Genomic DNA, 13,186 nt, shown 5'->3' with positions numbered 1-13,186 from the left:
TTCTAACAAAATTTCATTACTCGGGCTGGGGACCTCGAAATTCTATTCCGAAAATACGCCCAGGTCCCATATTTTCCTACGGATCCTCCGAGACCGTCAAAATACGAGTCCGGGTCCGTTTACTAAATTTTTTACCAAAGTCAAACTTAGCCTTTTAAGAAAATCTTAAGGAAACAAGTGTGCCTATTTCAACCCAAACTCTTCCAAATCCCGAACCATCCATCCCCGCAGGTTATAAATTAATTAAAGCACGCGCGGGAAGTCACATTTAGGAGAACGGGGTTCTAAAAAGCGAAATGACCAGTCGGGTCATTACATTGTACATGGGTCACAACTCTATTTTAGAATTTGAGATAACACCTTGTAACTGAGGGCACAAATTATCTATGTGTTGAAAAAGATACTTGCCCTTTATGACTCTAAGTTATTTGTTAATTTATCGATAAATCAATGCATAGTTCCCCTCGTATTTCTAAACCAACAGAACTTCAACATCTCAAAAGCGATATACTTGGTATGGTGACCTCTTAACGCCCCAAATCTTGCAATTTTTTTTAGCATTTAATCCTTTGACCCCACAAAGCCATTCTATCATATAAGATAAAAATAGGCTAAGTTTCTTGAAATATATTAATACCCAAGTCTGTCTCCTCAATAAGTGGTACACTTGATAAGTCCTCTGAAATACATTCGAAAAATTCATTAACCACAAAGACTAACTCTATGGTCGGCCATTCAACTCCAGAACCCCGATTTATGGCAATACAACACATACTATTCACTTATCACATGTAGATCTTTTACTGACGAGGCAATTTTTACTATAGGTATACCAAGTGAATCTCTGTACTAGGCTCAACCGGAAAAAAAATAAACAGTCTTTTCATGGGTAGCAAACTTAGGGAAATCCGAAGTCATCCAATCCAAGCTCAAGATAACCTCAAGTTAACCATGTTAAGTTATAAAAAGTTTGTAAGTACTCACAACTCTAAATTGTATCCACATATGCCAGATACATCGGTCAACCATAGTAAGACTCCCTCACTTGGGTTGAAACTACAAATAGTAATCTAAGTACCCAAATCCTCTCTTTATCATTATGTACTGTATCACCTCATAATATGTTGCTCATTTCTTCAAATATATTCTATTCCGAACACAATGTATTTTAACAAAATCGTGTGGACTGATTCTTTGTTTTCTTTTTATGTAACATATTTGTTTGTTTTTTAGTTTTTTTTTTTTACATATTTACTAAGACCTAAATTACTCCTTTTCCTACTCCTTAAGTCTTTGTACATGGGCCAATAAGGAAAATATATGAGCTCAGCCACTTCTTTACCATTATTTATTATCTCAGTTATTTATGATCCAACTTAATATGTGTAATAGTTAATTAGGCTCACTAACCATTTATCAGTATATATAAAATTTTCGGCTACTACACATTCATGCATAAATCCTAAGATAATTAGGTTTCTATGTAGATTTAGGAAACAACGATTAATCTATTGTGTATAAGTATATGATTTTTGTTTTAGCAGTAAACAAGGATAAATTTTAAGAGCTTTAACATAACTGTTAACAATTCAAAAAACTCACAGTAATTAAAAATTAAACTACTGAAATGGACTTATTGCTCTAAGGCTGCAACTATTTTGGCATAATCAGCTATAAAACTATCAGAGTGATTAAGAACATCAATAATTACACCAATTAAATCCCGCGCAGTAGTAACACCAAATTCAGCATCAAAGTGTTCCATCATTTGTTGAAGCGATTCGACACCAAGAGTATCAACCAAACGTTTGAAATTATCAGCATCTCCTGCTTGATGAAAACATTTACCGAGTATTTGGTTATAATGATTTTTATTTTGTTGCAAATTGGTTTATAACCATCAATCAGTTTCAGATTGATCTTCCTTATTTCTCTCAGTACTATATACTAGTAAATGGACTTTCACCGCTAACTTCAAAGGAGTAACAATAGGGTTGAAGGAGAAAAAAAACCTATAAACTAGGGCTAAATGAGCTTATATTGTGTTATTGATTGTAAGAGAAGGAGAAATATATAAACTAGGGTAAAAGAGAGAGATCAAGGTCTATGTTATAAATAAGAAAGAACATTAAATCTAATGCCTTAATTCTTCGAAGATGGACGACTAATAAATAGTTACCATAATGTTTCATGTACTTTTAGAGAACTTAATGAAGAAGTTGGCTAGTATAATATGTTAGATAAGGTTTAAATTATTTTAAAATAATAAAATTTTGTAAGTATGTTCGTGTTTTTGGATTTTCAAACCGATTTAGGAATCTAGAAAATGTATTTGCTAGTAAATTTAATCTTAATTTTGACAAGCACATCTTCATATCTTAATTTCATAAATTCATTCATGGATGTTATTTAATGTTACTTCAAGGGGTTGTTTGGTTTGAAGATAAGTTATATTGGGATAAATTTTACTGACATTAGTTATGCTGAGTTTAGTTATCTTGGTATTATTTCTTATTGACTATTTGGTATGTTGTATTAATCCTGAGATTTTCAATTTTACCAGTGTATCTTGGGATAACTTATTCTAGGATTATTAATCCACTATTTGGCAGGTATAAGTTACCCAATACTGCTATTTTTAGTCCTGATCTAGTATTATCCGCTAGCACCTATACTCCAAAGAGGTTAAATGGTTCACTTAGTTGAATGTTGAGTTGCTTACCTAGAGGACTAGGGATCAAATTCCACTTAATACTTTTCTTTTAAGTGGTGCACCCATGTTATAAAAATTCTAGATCCGCCTCTGACCAAACAGGCGGTACTAAAGTTTTATCACAATATTATTTTTGCTTATCCATCATACTAAATGATAATAGGTGAATTTGACTATAATCACACCTTAAATAATCACCTTCTTGTGTAGTTTTAATGCTAAAAGTGATGACAAAATGCTCTTATTAGTGCTTTTCATGATTTGTAGGTGATATATGTAGAAGGAAGGCTAAGGAGCAGTTTTGGAGTCAAAAGTGATGAAAAAGAGGCCAACTGTGAAATTTCCCAAGTGACCCATGCAAAACAGGCCGAAGAATCAGAGAACTGGATCCACCGCGGCAGAACCGCGACCGCGGCAGAACCGCGGTGGGAAGCAGCTGTAGAAGATTGAGATTCCGCGAGGGCAGGCGCAGTAAACTTCAGGGACCAAAGTGTCAATTACGGGATTTTTAGACCTAAACCCTATTTAAAACATTAGACTTCGCCCAAGAGAGGCATGTATTGTTTTTTTAGGTTTCTTAGCAAGGAAAACCATTGTGAGAAAATACTCTAAACATCTTTCTTCTTTTCTTTTGATTTTATGATGAATTCAATCTTAGTTACCATAGCCATGAGAAGCTAAATTCCTTGTCTCAGGCTTTGATGGAACCTATTGGGTGATGAACTTCTTGTTTATGTGAATACAAATTGCTAGTTTAATCTTTATTTGTTCAACTTCGTGTTCGTTGTAGTTAATTGACAGGATCCTCAATTAGCTGTGCCTATTTAGTGTGCATAACTTGGAAAAGAGTGCATATTTAGGGTATCGTTGAACAACACCACTCCTAGATTATTAGAGGAATCTATAATTGCGGGTTTAAAGGCGGGATTAGGAATAACGAAGCCTTGGGTGCAATCTAGAGTGAATTGTGCTAAATGAAGTAAGCTAGTGTAGCTCGGGAGAGTGCAATAGTAGATTACTGTAATTACTCGGGAGAGATTTGCGGTAAGATTAGCGTTCATGATTGATAGAGATGTGTGGGTAAATTTGTATGAGCATAAACAGAAGGGATTCCATCAATAGGGGAAATCATTGCCTTAGCTTTNGAGGATCCTGTCAATTAACTACAACGAACACGTAGTTGAACAAATAAAGATTTAACTAGCAATTTGTATTCACATAAACAAGAAGTTCATCACCCAATAGGTTCCATCAAAGCCTTAGACAAGGAATTTAGCTACTCATGACTATGGGAGAATAAACTAAGCTTGAATTCATCATAAAATCAAAAGAAAAGAAGAAAGATGTTTAGAGTACTTTCTCACAATTATTTTTCTTGCTAAGAACCCTTAGAAATCAGTACATGCCTCTCTTGGGCGAAGTCTAGCGTTTTAAATAGGGTTTTGGTCTAAAAATCCCGTGTTTTACACTTAAGTCCCCGAAGTTTACTGTGCCCACCACGGTTCTACCGCGGTCGCGGTAGAACCGCGGTCAAACGCCCTCGCGGAATCTTCAAACTTCAGAGACTGCCTTCCACCGCGGTTTCACCGCGGTCGCGGTAGAACCGCGGTGGAACTTGTACCCGGGCATTTTGGCCTGTTTTGAATGGGTTACTTGGGAAATTCAACAATTAGCCTCTTTTTATCAATAGTTGACTCCAAAACCGCTCCTTAGCCTTCCTTACACCTATATCACCTGCAAATCATGAAAAGCACTAATAAGAGCATTTTGTTGTCATTTTCCACATTAAATGTTCACAAGAAGGTGATTATTTGGTGCGTGATTATAGTCAAATTCACCTATGCTAACAAAACTACAACACAATTATCTTTTAAACCAACAAGTTACCATACAACAACAACCATCCTGTACAACACCCCAAACCTAAGTCGGGCTTAGAACACCCCGAAAAATATACAACATAGTGCCATCATTCTTGGGCAACACATGACCCAATACCAATATTCACCATAAAACTAGTTTAGGTCTCCAAACCACCAAAATAATTTCACAATTATATTATAATGGAGACCCAACTAATGTGACACCAACAACCCCCCCAAACATCAACTACAACAACTATAACCATAATAATCATGAAATTACTATACTAATCCTAACTAGGGTTTAACTATAATTACAAAATTAACAAATTACACTACTTTAGAAAATAAAGAAATAGAGAGAGAGGAGAAGAACTTATTTGAGTTGAAGAGAGGAGAAAAATGGAGGTGTGGGAGTGTGGGTTGGGGATGAAGGGTGTTGAAGAAGAAGAAGAAGAAGAAGAGAGAGAGTTGGTTTGTGAAGAGAGAGAGAAAGAAAGAGGGGAATGGGGGTTTGGGGCGGAATAGGGGGTATTTAGGTGGGGGGGGGTGTTTTTAAAAAAATTAGGAAAAGAAAGAAAAGAAAAAAAAAATTAAAATAACATAATACCTGACCGCGTCTGGACCTGCCGCGGTTCTGCCGCTTTCGCGGTGGAACCGCGGCAGTGAGGTTCCGCGGGTGTAATCTACCGCGGTTTCATCGCGGTCGCGGTGGAACCGCGGTAGAACGCCTGTTCTGATTCTAACGCCTGTTCTGTTCTGTTTTTTTTTTTAGCTAGATTACAAAGGTTACAATTACAACAATGTCATGGGTTTCCTCCCACGTAGCGCCTGATTTAACGTCGCGGCACGACTCATGTGAGCGAAATTAAGGTTCGCTCGACCTCTGGGGTTCATTCAAATACAGCTCGGTCATCTCCTTAGGCTCGTTCAGGCCCACATACAATTTCAACCGCTGACCATTGACTCTAAATGTACGAGAGTCATCTTCAGTAGAAACTTCCACAGCTCCGGAAGGAAACACTTCAACCACGCGAAATGGTCCAGACCACCTTGACTTTAGCTTTCCTGGGAATAACCGCAGTCTTGAGTTATAAAGTAGTACCTTGTCTCCAGGTTTGAAATTTCGTTCAATGATGTTCTGATCGTGAAGCCTCTTCATTCTCTATTTATATAGCTTTGTGCTCTCAAAAGCAAGATACCGGAACTCCTCTAGCTCATGTAATTCCGTGACTCTCGACGTGCCCGCAGCTTCCAAGTCTAAATTCAGCTGTTTCAGTGCCCACCACGCTTTATGTTCAAGTTCTACAGGTAGGTGACAAGCCTTCCCAAACACCAACTTATATGGTGACATACCAATTGGTGTCTTGAATGCTGTCCTGTAAGCCCATAGCGCATCATCCAGTTTCCTTGACCAGTCAGTTCTTGTAGCATTTACAGTTTTTGTCAATACGCTCTTGATCTCTCTGTTGGACACATCAACCTGTCCACTGGTCTGTGGGTGGTACGGAGTAGCCACCTTGTGGCGCACATCATATTTAGCCAACAACTTCTCGAAGGCCCGGTTACAGAAATGAGTTCCTCCGTCGTTGATAATTGCACGTGGTGTCCCAAAGCGGGTGAATATGTTCTTCTTTAGAAACCCGACTACCACCTTAGCATCATTGGTAGGTAATGCAGCAGCTTCCACCCACTTGGACACGTAATCTACAGCAACAAGAATGTATTTATTGCCATAGGAGCTGACGAAGGGACCCATGAAATCTATCCCCCAAACATCAAACACTTCCACTTCTTGAACTGGGTTCATGGGCATCTCGTGACGCCGGAAAATGTTCCCGGTTCGTTGACATTCATTGCAACTCTTGACCCATAAGTGAGAATCCTTAAATACCGTTGGCCAGAAAAATCCGGCCTCTAGCACCTTAGCTGCCGTCCTGATGCCTCCAAAGTGACCGCCATACGCTGAAGCGTGACAGGCCTGCAAAACAGAAGATTGTTCGATCTCGGGGACGCATCTCCGGATCATTTTATCAAGGCATATTCTAAACAAGTAGGGCTCATCAAAACCTTAGACTCAGGTGATTGCAGTTGTCCTTATTAGGTTTACACTTCAATTCAACTGGAGATCAATCATTTCTCATCTATATTCTCGTTCCATTTCACCCCATCCAAAAAATAAATAATGAAATAAGCCGACTGTCTTACCAACCATTCAGGATATTTTTATCTAAAAAATAATAATTTTACAAGGAGAAGCATAACAAGGTCGGTAATGAAACATTCATCAACAAAGTAAAAATTCAGATAATATAACCAATAAATTAAACTTAATTTTCATCTTGAGAAAAAAAATGCATATGTGAGAGAGTATGTCTTTTTCTGTCATTACAGGTTGAATAACTCAGGAACATCTTGCTTTTCCAAATATTAACCGGCCACAAAGTTACATTGTCGATATAATAAGCCAAATTATGTGAGAGAAGCGTACCACAAGGCATACGCTGCCTCATTTGCTTGACCATATTGCTTTATTCGCCATATTGCTTCTCGTAGTGTTACTCATTGCATGTTAGATAGGGGGAAATACATAATACCGAATTTGGGATTACTATTTACGTTGTCTCGTAAATTCATTTTTTTTTCTTCAAAATTTACCTAACTTCAATTACAACTTCAGATATACGTGATTGAAGTAGCGACATTTGCATTTGAAGTTACAAATTTTATCAAGTTAGGAAGCCACAACATATCATAATTGAAATGCACCTATTTTCGCATACACTTACGACATATGTATTTTAAGTGCAGTCAACTTTTTGAATGCACTGAAGACGTGTCTGTTGAAGTTTTTTGTGCATAAACGTAATTTGTTATCCAAATTTTAAGAATCCAACATACGATTTAATACCAAATCTATTCAAAATGAACGCAAATTTAAAATATAAGTTTCTAATATCATAAAGAACAAACCTCAATCATAAATCTATCAAAGCAACTACAAATCTAATAAATTCATTTTGCAAATGATGATTTGTCAGTGTTTTGAAGTTATCTTCTTAAACAACAAACAAAAAATATGACATAAGTTCTACTCACCATTCAAATCTTTACGTTAAAATTTTTTTCTTTGACACAGTAAATTCATGTTCCACTGTTTCAATAATTAAGAAGAAGAAGAAAGGAGAAGGAGGAGGAGGACGCCCACGTAGGAGGAGGTAAGATAGTTGTTTACCTCGAAAATACGAGTAACAATTAAATTTATTTGTTATTTTAAAGATACGTGATTTAGTTTAATACTAATTAATAACCAAGAAATCAGATGTGTAAATTAAAGAAGAAGTTGAATCAAACCAGTGCTTAAGCAAGTTTTGACCTCGAGCTAGATGGCCTCGAGGTAGGTCAGCAAGAACAAAAAAGTAAAGACAATAAAGTTAAGAGACAATTCTGATGAATAATGAGCAACAAAGTAAGAGAGTATATTCTTTTAATGATTGATGATTGTTACAAATGATTGGGGTCTCCTTTATATAGTAGGGGAACCCTAGATAAGGTACACTTCTATTTACAGTAAAGAATCTTATTGGGACACTTGTCTAACCGCCTAGTACGGATTTGTACTAACCCATACAAATCTATTCCGAAATTTACGCCATGATCTTGGGGACGTGGCGGGAATCTTGCTCTTTCTATTACAAACCCATAATGGCATCATTTCGGGGTTGGTCGTACTCGGCTTTGGTACTCATTGCGTACTTCGGTCTTCAAGCCTTATATTCTATTGTCTGTCTCGAGCTTGGTCCATCGGGCTCGAACTCGATCCATCCTGAACTCGGGCTTGAGGTGACTCTTCGAGCCCATGAAATCGGGCATACCTGATTTCGACCGTATACAGATAGTCCCCGCATTTCTTAGAGTAAGATGATAAGAAACAATTTGATCCTCGATCCTTTGGTGCCTCGATCATGATGTCAATATCGTGACATCAGCGATTGGAGTGATTGAAAGGTCGCGCTTGCATAGTTCCCAAGGCCATTAATTAAAGGCGGCTGATGGTCGACCATTGGCTTCCCCAAACTGTTAAAGTGACCACTATAAATAGGTCAATCTCATAACTTTTACATTCTTTACTTTTCAAATCTTTCTCAAAACCTCACTAGCTTCTTCGTCTTTCCTAAGTTCATCCTTTCTTCAACTTGTTCTTGCTACATCACAAACTTCTTCTCTTCTCTTGATTTCCTTAACAGTTATGGCCAAAACATCTAAAACCGTTCCTCAGAAAGAAAAAGCCTCCTCATCATCACGTCCGATCGGTGGTAGAATGGTGGTGCCATCGAGGAGTGCATTCCTGGGCCATGTGATCACGCCCAACTATGCCGTATAAAAGGACAATGCGGTCGCTGCAAATATAATCCGGTTTACAAGTCCGGAGTCGAATCCCACAGAGAGTTAACCTATCAACTGCTACCTTCAGACCCACCAAGTCTTCAGAACCAGCTTCCCAAATATTCAAATTCTCAGTTGAGTGTTCTTTAATAACTAACTTGCAAGTAAATAAAAGGCTATAACTAAATTAGAAGGGTTGTAAACAATTATGAGAAAAAGCTAAGGCAATGATTTCCCCTATTTATGGAATCCCTTCTGTTCATGCTCATACAAATTTACCCACACATCTCTATCAATCATGAACGCTAATCTTACCGCAAATCTCTCCCGAGTAATCACAGTAATCTACTATTGCACTCTCCCGAGATACACTAGCTTGCTTTATTTCGCACAATTCAATTTAAATTGCACCCAAGGCTTCGTTATTCCTAATCCCGCCTTTAAATCCGAAATTATAGATTCCTCTAATAATCTAGGAGTGGTGTTGTTCAACAATACCCTAAATATGCACTCTTTTCCAAGTTATGCACACTAAATAGGCACAGCTAATTGAGGATCCTGTCAATTAACTACAACGAACACGAAGTTGAACAAATAAAGATTTAACTAGCAATTTGTATTCACATAAACAAGAAGTTCATCACCCAATAGGTTCCATCAAAGCCTTAGACAAGGAATTTAGCTACTCATGACTATGGGAGAATAAACTAAGCTTGAATTCATCATAAAATCAAAAGAAAAGAAGAAAGATGTTTAGAGTACTTTCTCACAATTGTTTTTCTTGCTAAGAACCCTAAGAAATCAATACCTCCCTCTCTTGAGCGAAGTCTAGCGTTTTAAATAGGGTTTAGGTCTAAAAATCCCGTGTTTTACACTTAAGTCCCCGAAGTTTACTGTGCCCACCGCGGTTCTACCGCGGTCGCGGTAGAACCGCGGTCAAACGCCCTCGCGGAATCTTCAAACTTCAGAGACTGCCTTCCACCGCGGTTTCACCGCGGTCGCGGTAGAACCGCGGTGGAACTTGTACCCGGGCATTTTGGCCTGTTTTGAATGGGTTACTTGGGAAATTCAACAATTAGCCTCTTTTTATCAATAGTTGACTCCAAAACCGCTCCTTAGCCTTCCTTACACCTATATCACCTGCAAATCATGAAAAGCACTAATAAGAGCATTTTGTTGTCATTTTCCACATTAAATGTTCACAAGAAGGTGATTATTTGGTGCGTGATTATAGTCAAATTCACCTATTATCACCATGCGAGCTATCTTCTGATTTCAAGGTCGATAAGCATGCGTCGGTCCTAGGTCGATGTGAGCCCATGTCTCAATATATCTGCTTGATAACTGAAGACGAACTTGAGTAGGTGAAAAAGGATTGTTATTGGGAGGATAAGGATATCGTGATTCCTTCCCCTGAATAGGACATCACCACACATGTGGCAGGGTACTTAAACGTGTGTACTTACCCTTTCACATTGCGTCCCGTAGATCCGGCACTGGATCTGGTAGACCCAGTTATTCTTGATTTCCTGTCACCAATATCGGGTGATGCTTGGCTAGATTTACCCTTCTTTTTGGCGTATTGTCAATTTAATCAGGTATTTCTCGTGCAAGGTCAAGGGGATGCCTTTTACCCTCGACCACCTGATTAGACTGTACAGCCCTCGCCTTTATCGAGGCGGTCTGATAAAGCTCCAGCGTCGATCCTCGAAGTCGCTATTTTCTAGAATCGATGAGGACAAGGACAGAGGGTGGATGAGCCGGTTTTTCTGAATCAAGACTTCCAATTTGATTCTTGTTGAAAGGATGCCGATCCCCGAGGAGTGGGACATGAAACCTAAGTATAAACTTATCGGTGATGATTAATAATCTACTTTCCTTATTCTTCCTCGATTTAATTCCCTTTTAATGATATAGCTGCCCCTTGGTTTCCTAGTGCGATCCCTGACCTTGCAGGTTGGGTTCGACAACTGGCCTCCATTTCTTCATACGCGGAACGTAGTTGGCGTGATTTGGCCAAGGGATGGTGGGAAGCTAAAAACCATGGTGAGTTCCCTTGTCCATATGTCCGTGGTTCTCAGTAAAATACTTATTTTACCCTTACCCTGGCCTCGAAGACGCTGTTGCTATGCGTCCGCCACCACCCAGTGAAGAGGAAATACCAAAGCCAACCAAGGAGAAGAAAAGGAAAAGGGCTTCGCCTGCAAGTTCTCCGAAGCCCAAGAAAAGTAGGGCTTGAAAGCCTAGGGCCGATCCCATGGACCTATCTGCAGAAGCGGTCCAACACCTTTGGGATGACGAAGAAGAGGGAGAAGATGACGACTGCCTGTTGGTAGCTCGGAAGAGGCGGAGCACCGAAGCTTCAAAGGTTACTGAACTGGTGGTGGCTGATGCGGTTCAATCTCGAACCGAAGAAATCTCGGAGGGGAGCTCGAGCAGAGTCCCCGAGCAATCGGGCAGCAAGAGAGCGCCTCGTCTTGGAGGACATTTGGCGAATGAGCTCGAGGGGCCTAATCCCGGGGCCCTGAAAAGTTAGGATTTTAACATGTTTTATACCCCTACTTGCCTGTGCTTTGGTTATAAATCGCTACAAAATAGTCCCAAAATGCTCACAAGTTATGCTTGATTGCAGGTTTGATCGACAAAGTGACAAATGTCAAAGATCGCTCAAAAGGAGTGAAACCTGCTCAAGTATTAAAGACCAAGAAATCTAAGGAAAAGAGACCCTAGTGCGAACCACGCAAAAGTGAACGCGGCCGCACTAGGAGGTTCAGAGAGTTGGTATAATCAGGCTGAGGCTACGCGGCCGCACTACTCTTTTGTGCGGTCCACGGTCAGGCTCCGCGGCCGCACTACTCTTTTGTGCGGTCCGCGGAGCAGAGATTCAGAGAGTGAAGATTCCCAGTGTTCTAGCCATGCGATCCGCGGTCCATAATGTGCGGACCGCGCCAACTCCCTCCGCGGCCGCGGTACACTTCCACACGGTCCGCGGTCCTCAAGTTCGGAGAAGCAAAAATGTGATGTCCAAGAGCCAGTGCGGCCGCGGTCCTTTTTGTGCGGCCCGCACTGAGCCCGCAGGGGTATTTTTGTTCAGTTTTTCCAGCCTAGTATAAATAGAATATTTTACCATTTTTAGGTAAGTTTTTGGTATTCCAGAGATAGCTGCGCTCGTGAGACTCGGTTTGTAGCCATTTTTGGACTTTAGCTTTAATTTTACGATAGATTCTTGTGATTTCTTCTTAATAATTAATTAATATGCTTAGTCCTTCATCTATTTCTTCATTTTCTCTTTCAAGCATGAGTAGTTAAACCCATTAGCTAGGGTTGTGGCTCAACCCTAGTGTGGGTAATTTATGGGTGTTGCCATCTAGGGTTAGATTGATTATGGGTGTTTGTTATTTGGGTTGATTTTACATTTTTATTTAAGAATTGGTGGTTGCAAACACTGATTCAAGCTTTGTGGGTTAGACTCTTCTTGAGAAAGAGAGTTTATGACCCCAAAATTGACCCAATAAGGAATTAGGATGGACTCATGAGAAATGATAGTCCCAATTAACGGGTTAAATCTCGAGAGAGTAATCACCCTACTTGAACCCTAGTTACTTGATCTAATTGGCCTACCCAATTGGTCTCGAGAGAGTCAATTGGGCAAAATCACTCTCTCTACCGAGAGGTGTGAGAGTGGGTACATTTGTGCAACGGTTATAGCATAAGCCCCAAATATGCCAATCTATCATTAGTAACATCTACCCGTCAATTAGCCACCTAGGCAGTGTCACGACCCTAGTGCCTTTCTTCCCATTAGATTCAACTTAGAAAAAGTCTAGTAGCATAACTTAGCATGAATCATTAGTTTTATCATAGTAGTTATAAAATCAAAAACCAAGAATGTTTGAAGTGACATTAGGAGTACAAACACATCTCTAGACTAGACAGAAAATCCAACTCCACTACTAGCTCCCTAAGGAAATCGATCCCGACCTCTATTCGGGTAAAAACTATTGCGACCCGCTCTCGCTATTTTTTAGTGGTGCAGAGTAGGCAGCGATCACTTTTTGGCGCCGTTGCCGGTGAGCTTACGGTGTTGACTATCTGGTTAGTTCGTTTTGTGTTTTGCTTCTCTTTCCTTCTTGTTTACTAATTTTGTTTGTGTCGATCACTCAGGTACTATGGTTTTAAATGCTAATGACCCTCTTGGCAATGCCATGGCGGGGGAGGAGGTAGA

This window comes from Nicotiana attenuata, unplaced genomic scaffold (genome assembly GCF_001879085.1).
Source record: "Nicotiana attenuata strain UT unplaced genomic scaffold, NIATTr2, whole genome shotgun sequence".
NCBI classification, from domain to species: domain Eukaryota; kingdom Viridiplantae; phylum Streptophyta; class Magnoliopsida; order Solanales; family Solanaceae; genus Nicotiana; species Nicotiana attenuata.
Note: the sequence above shows the minus strand (reverse complement) of the source record.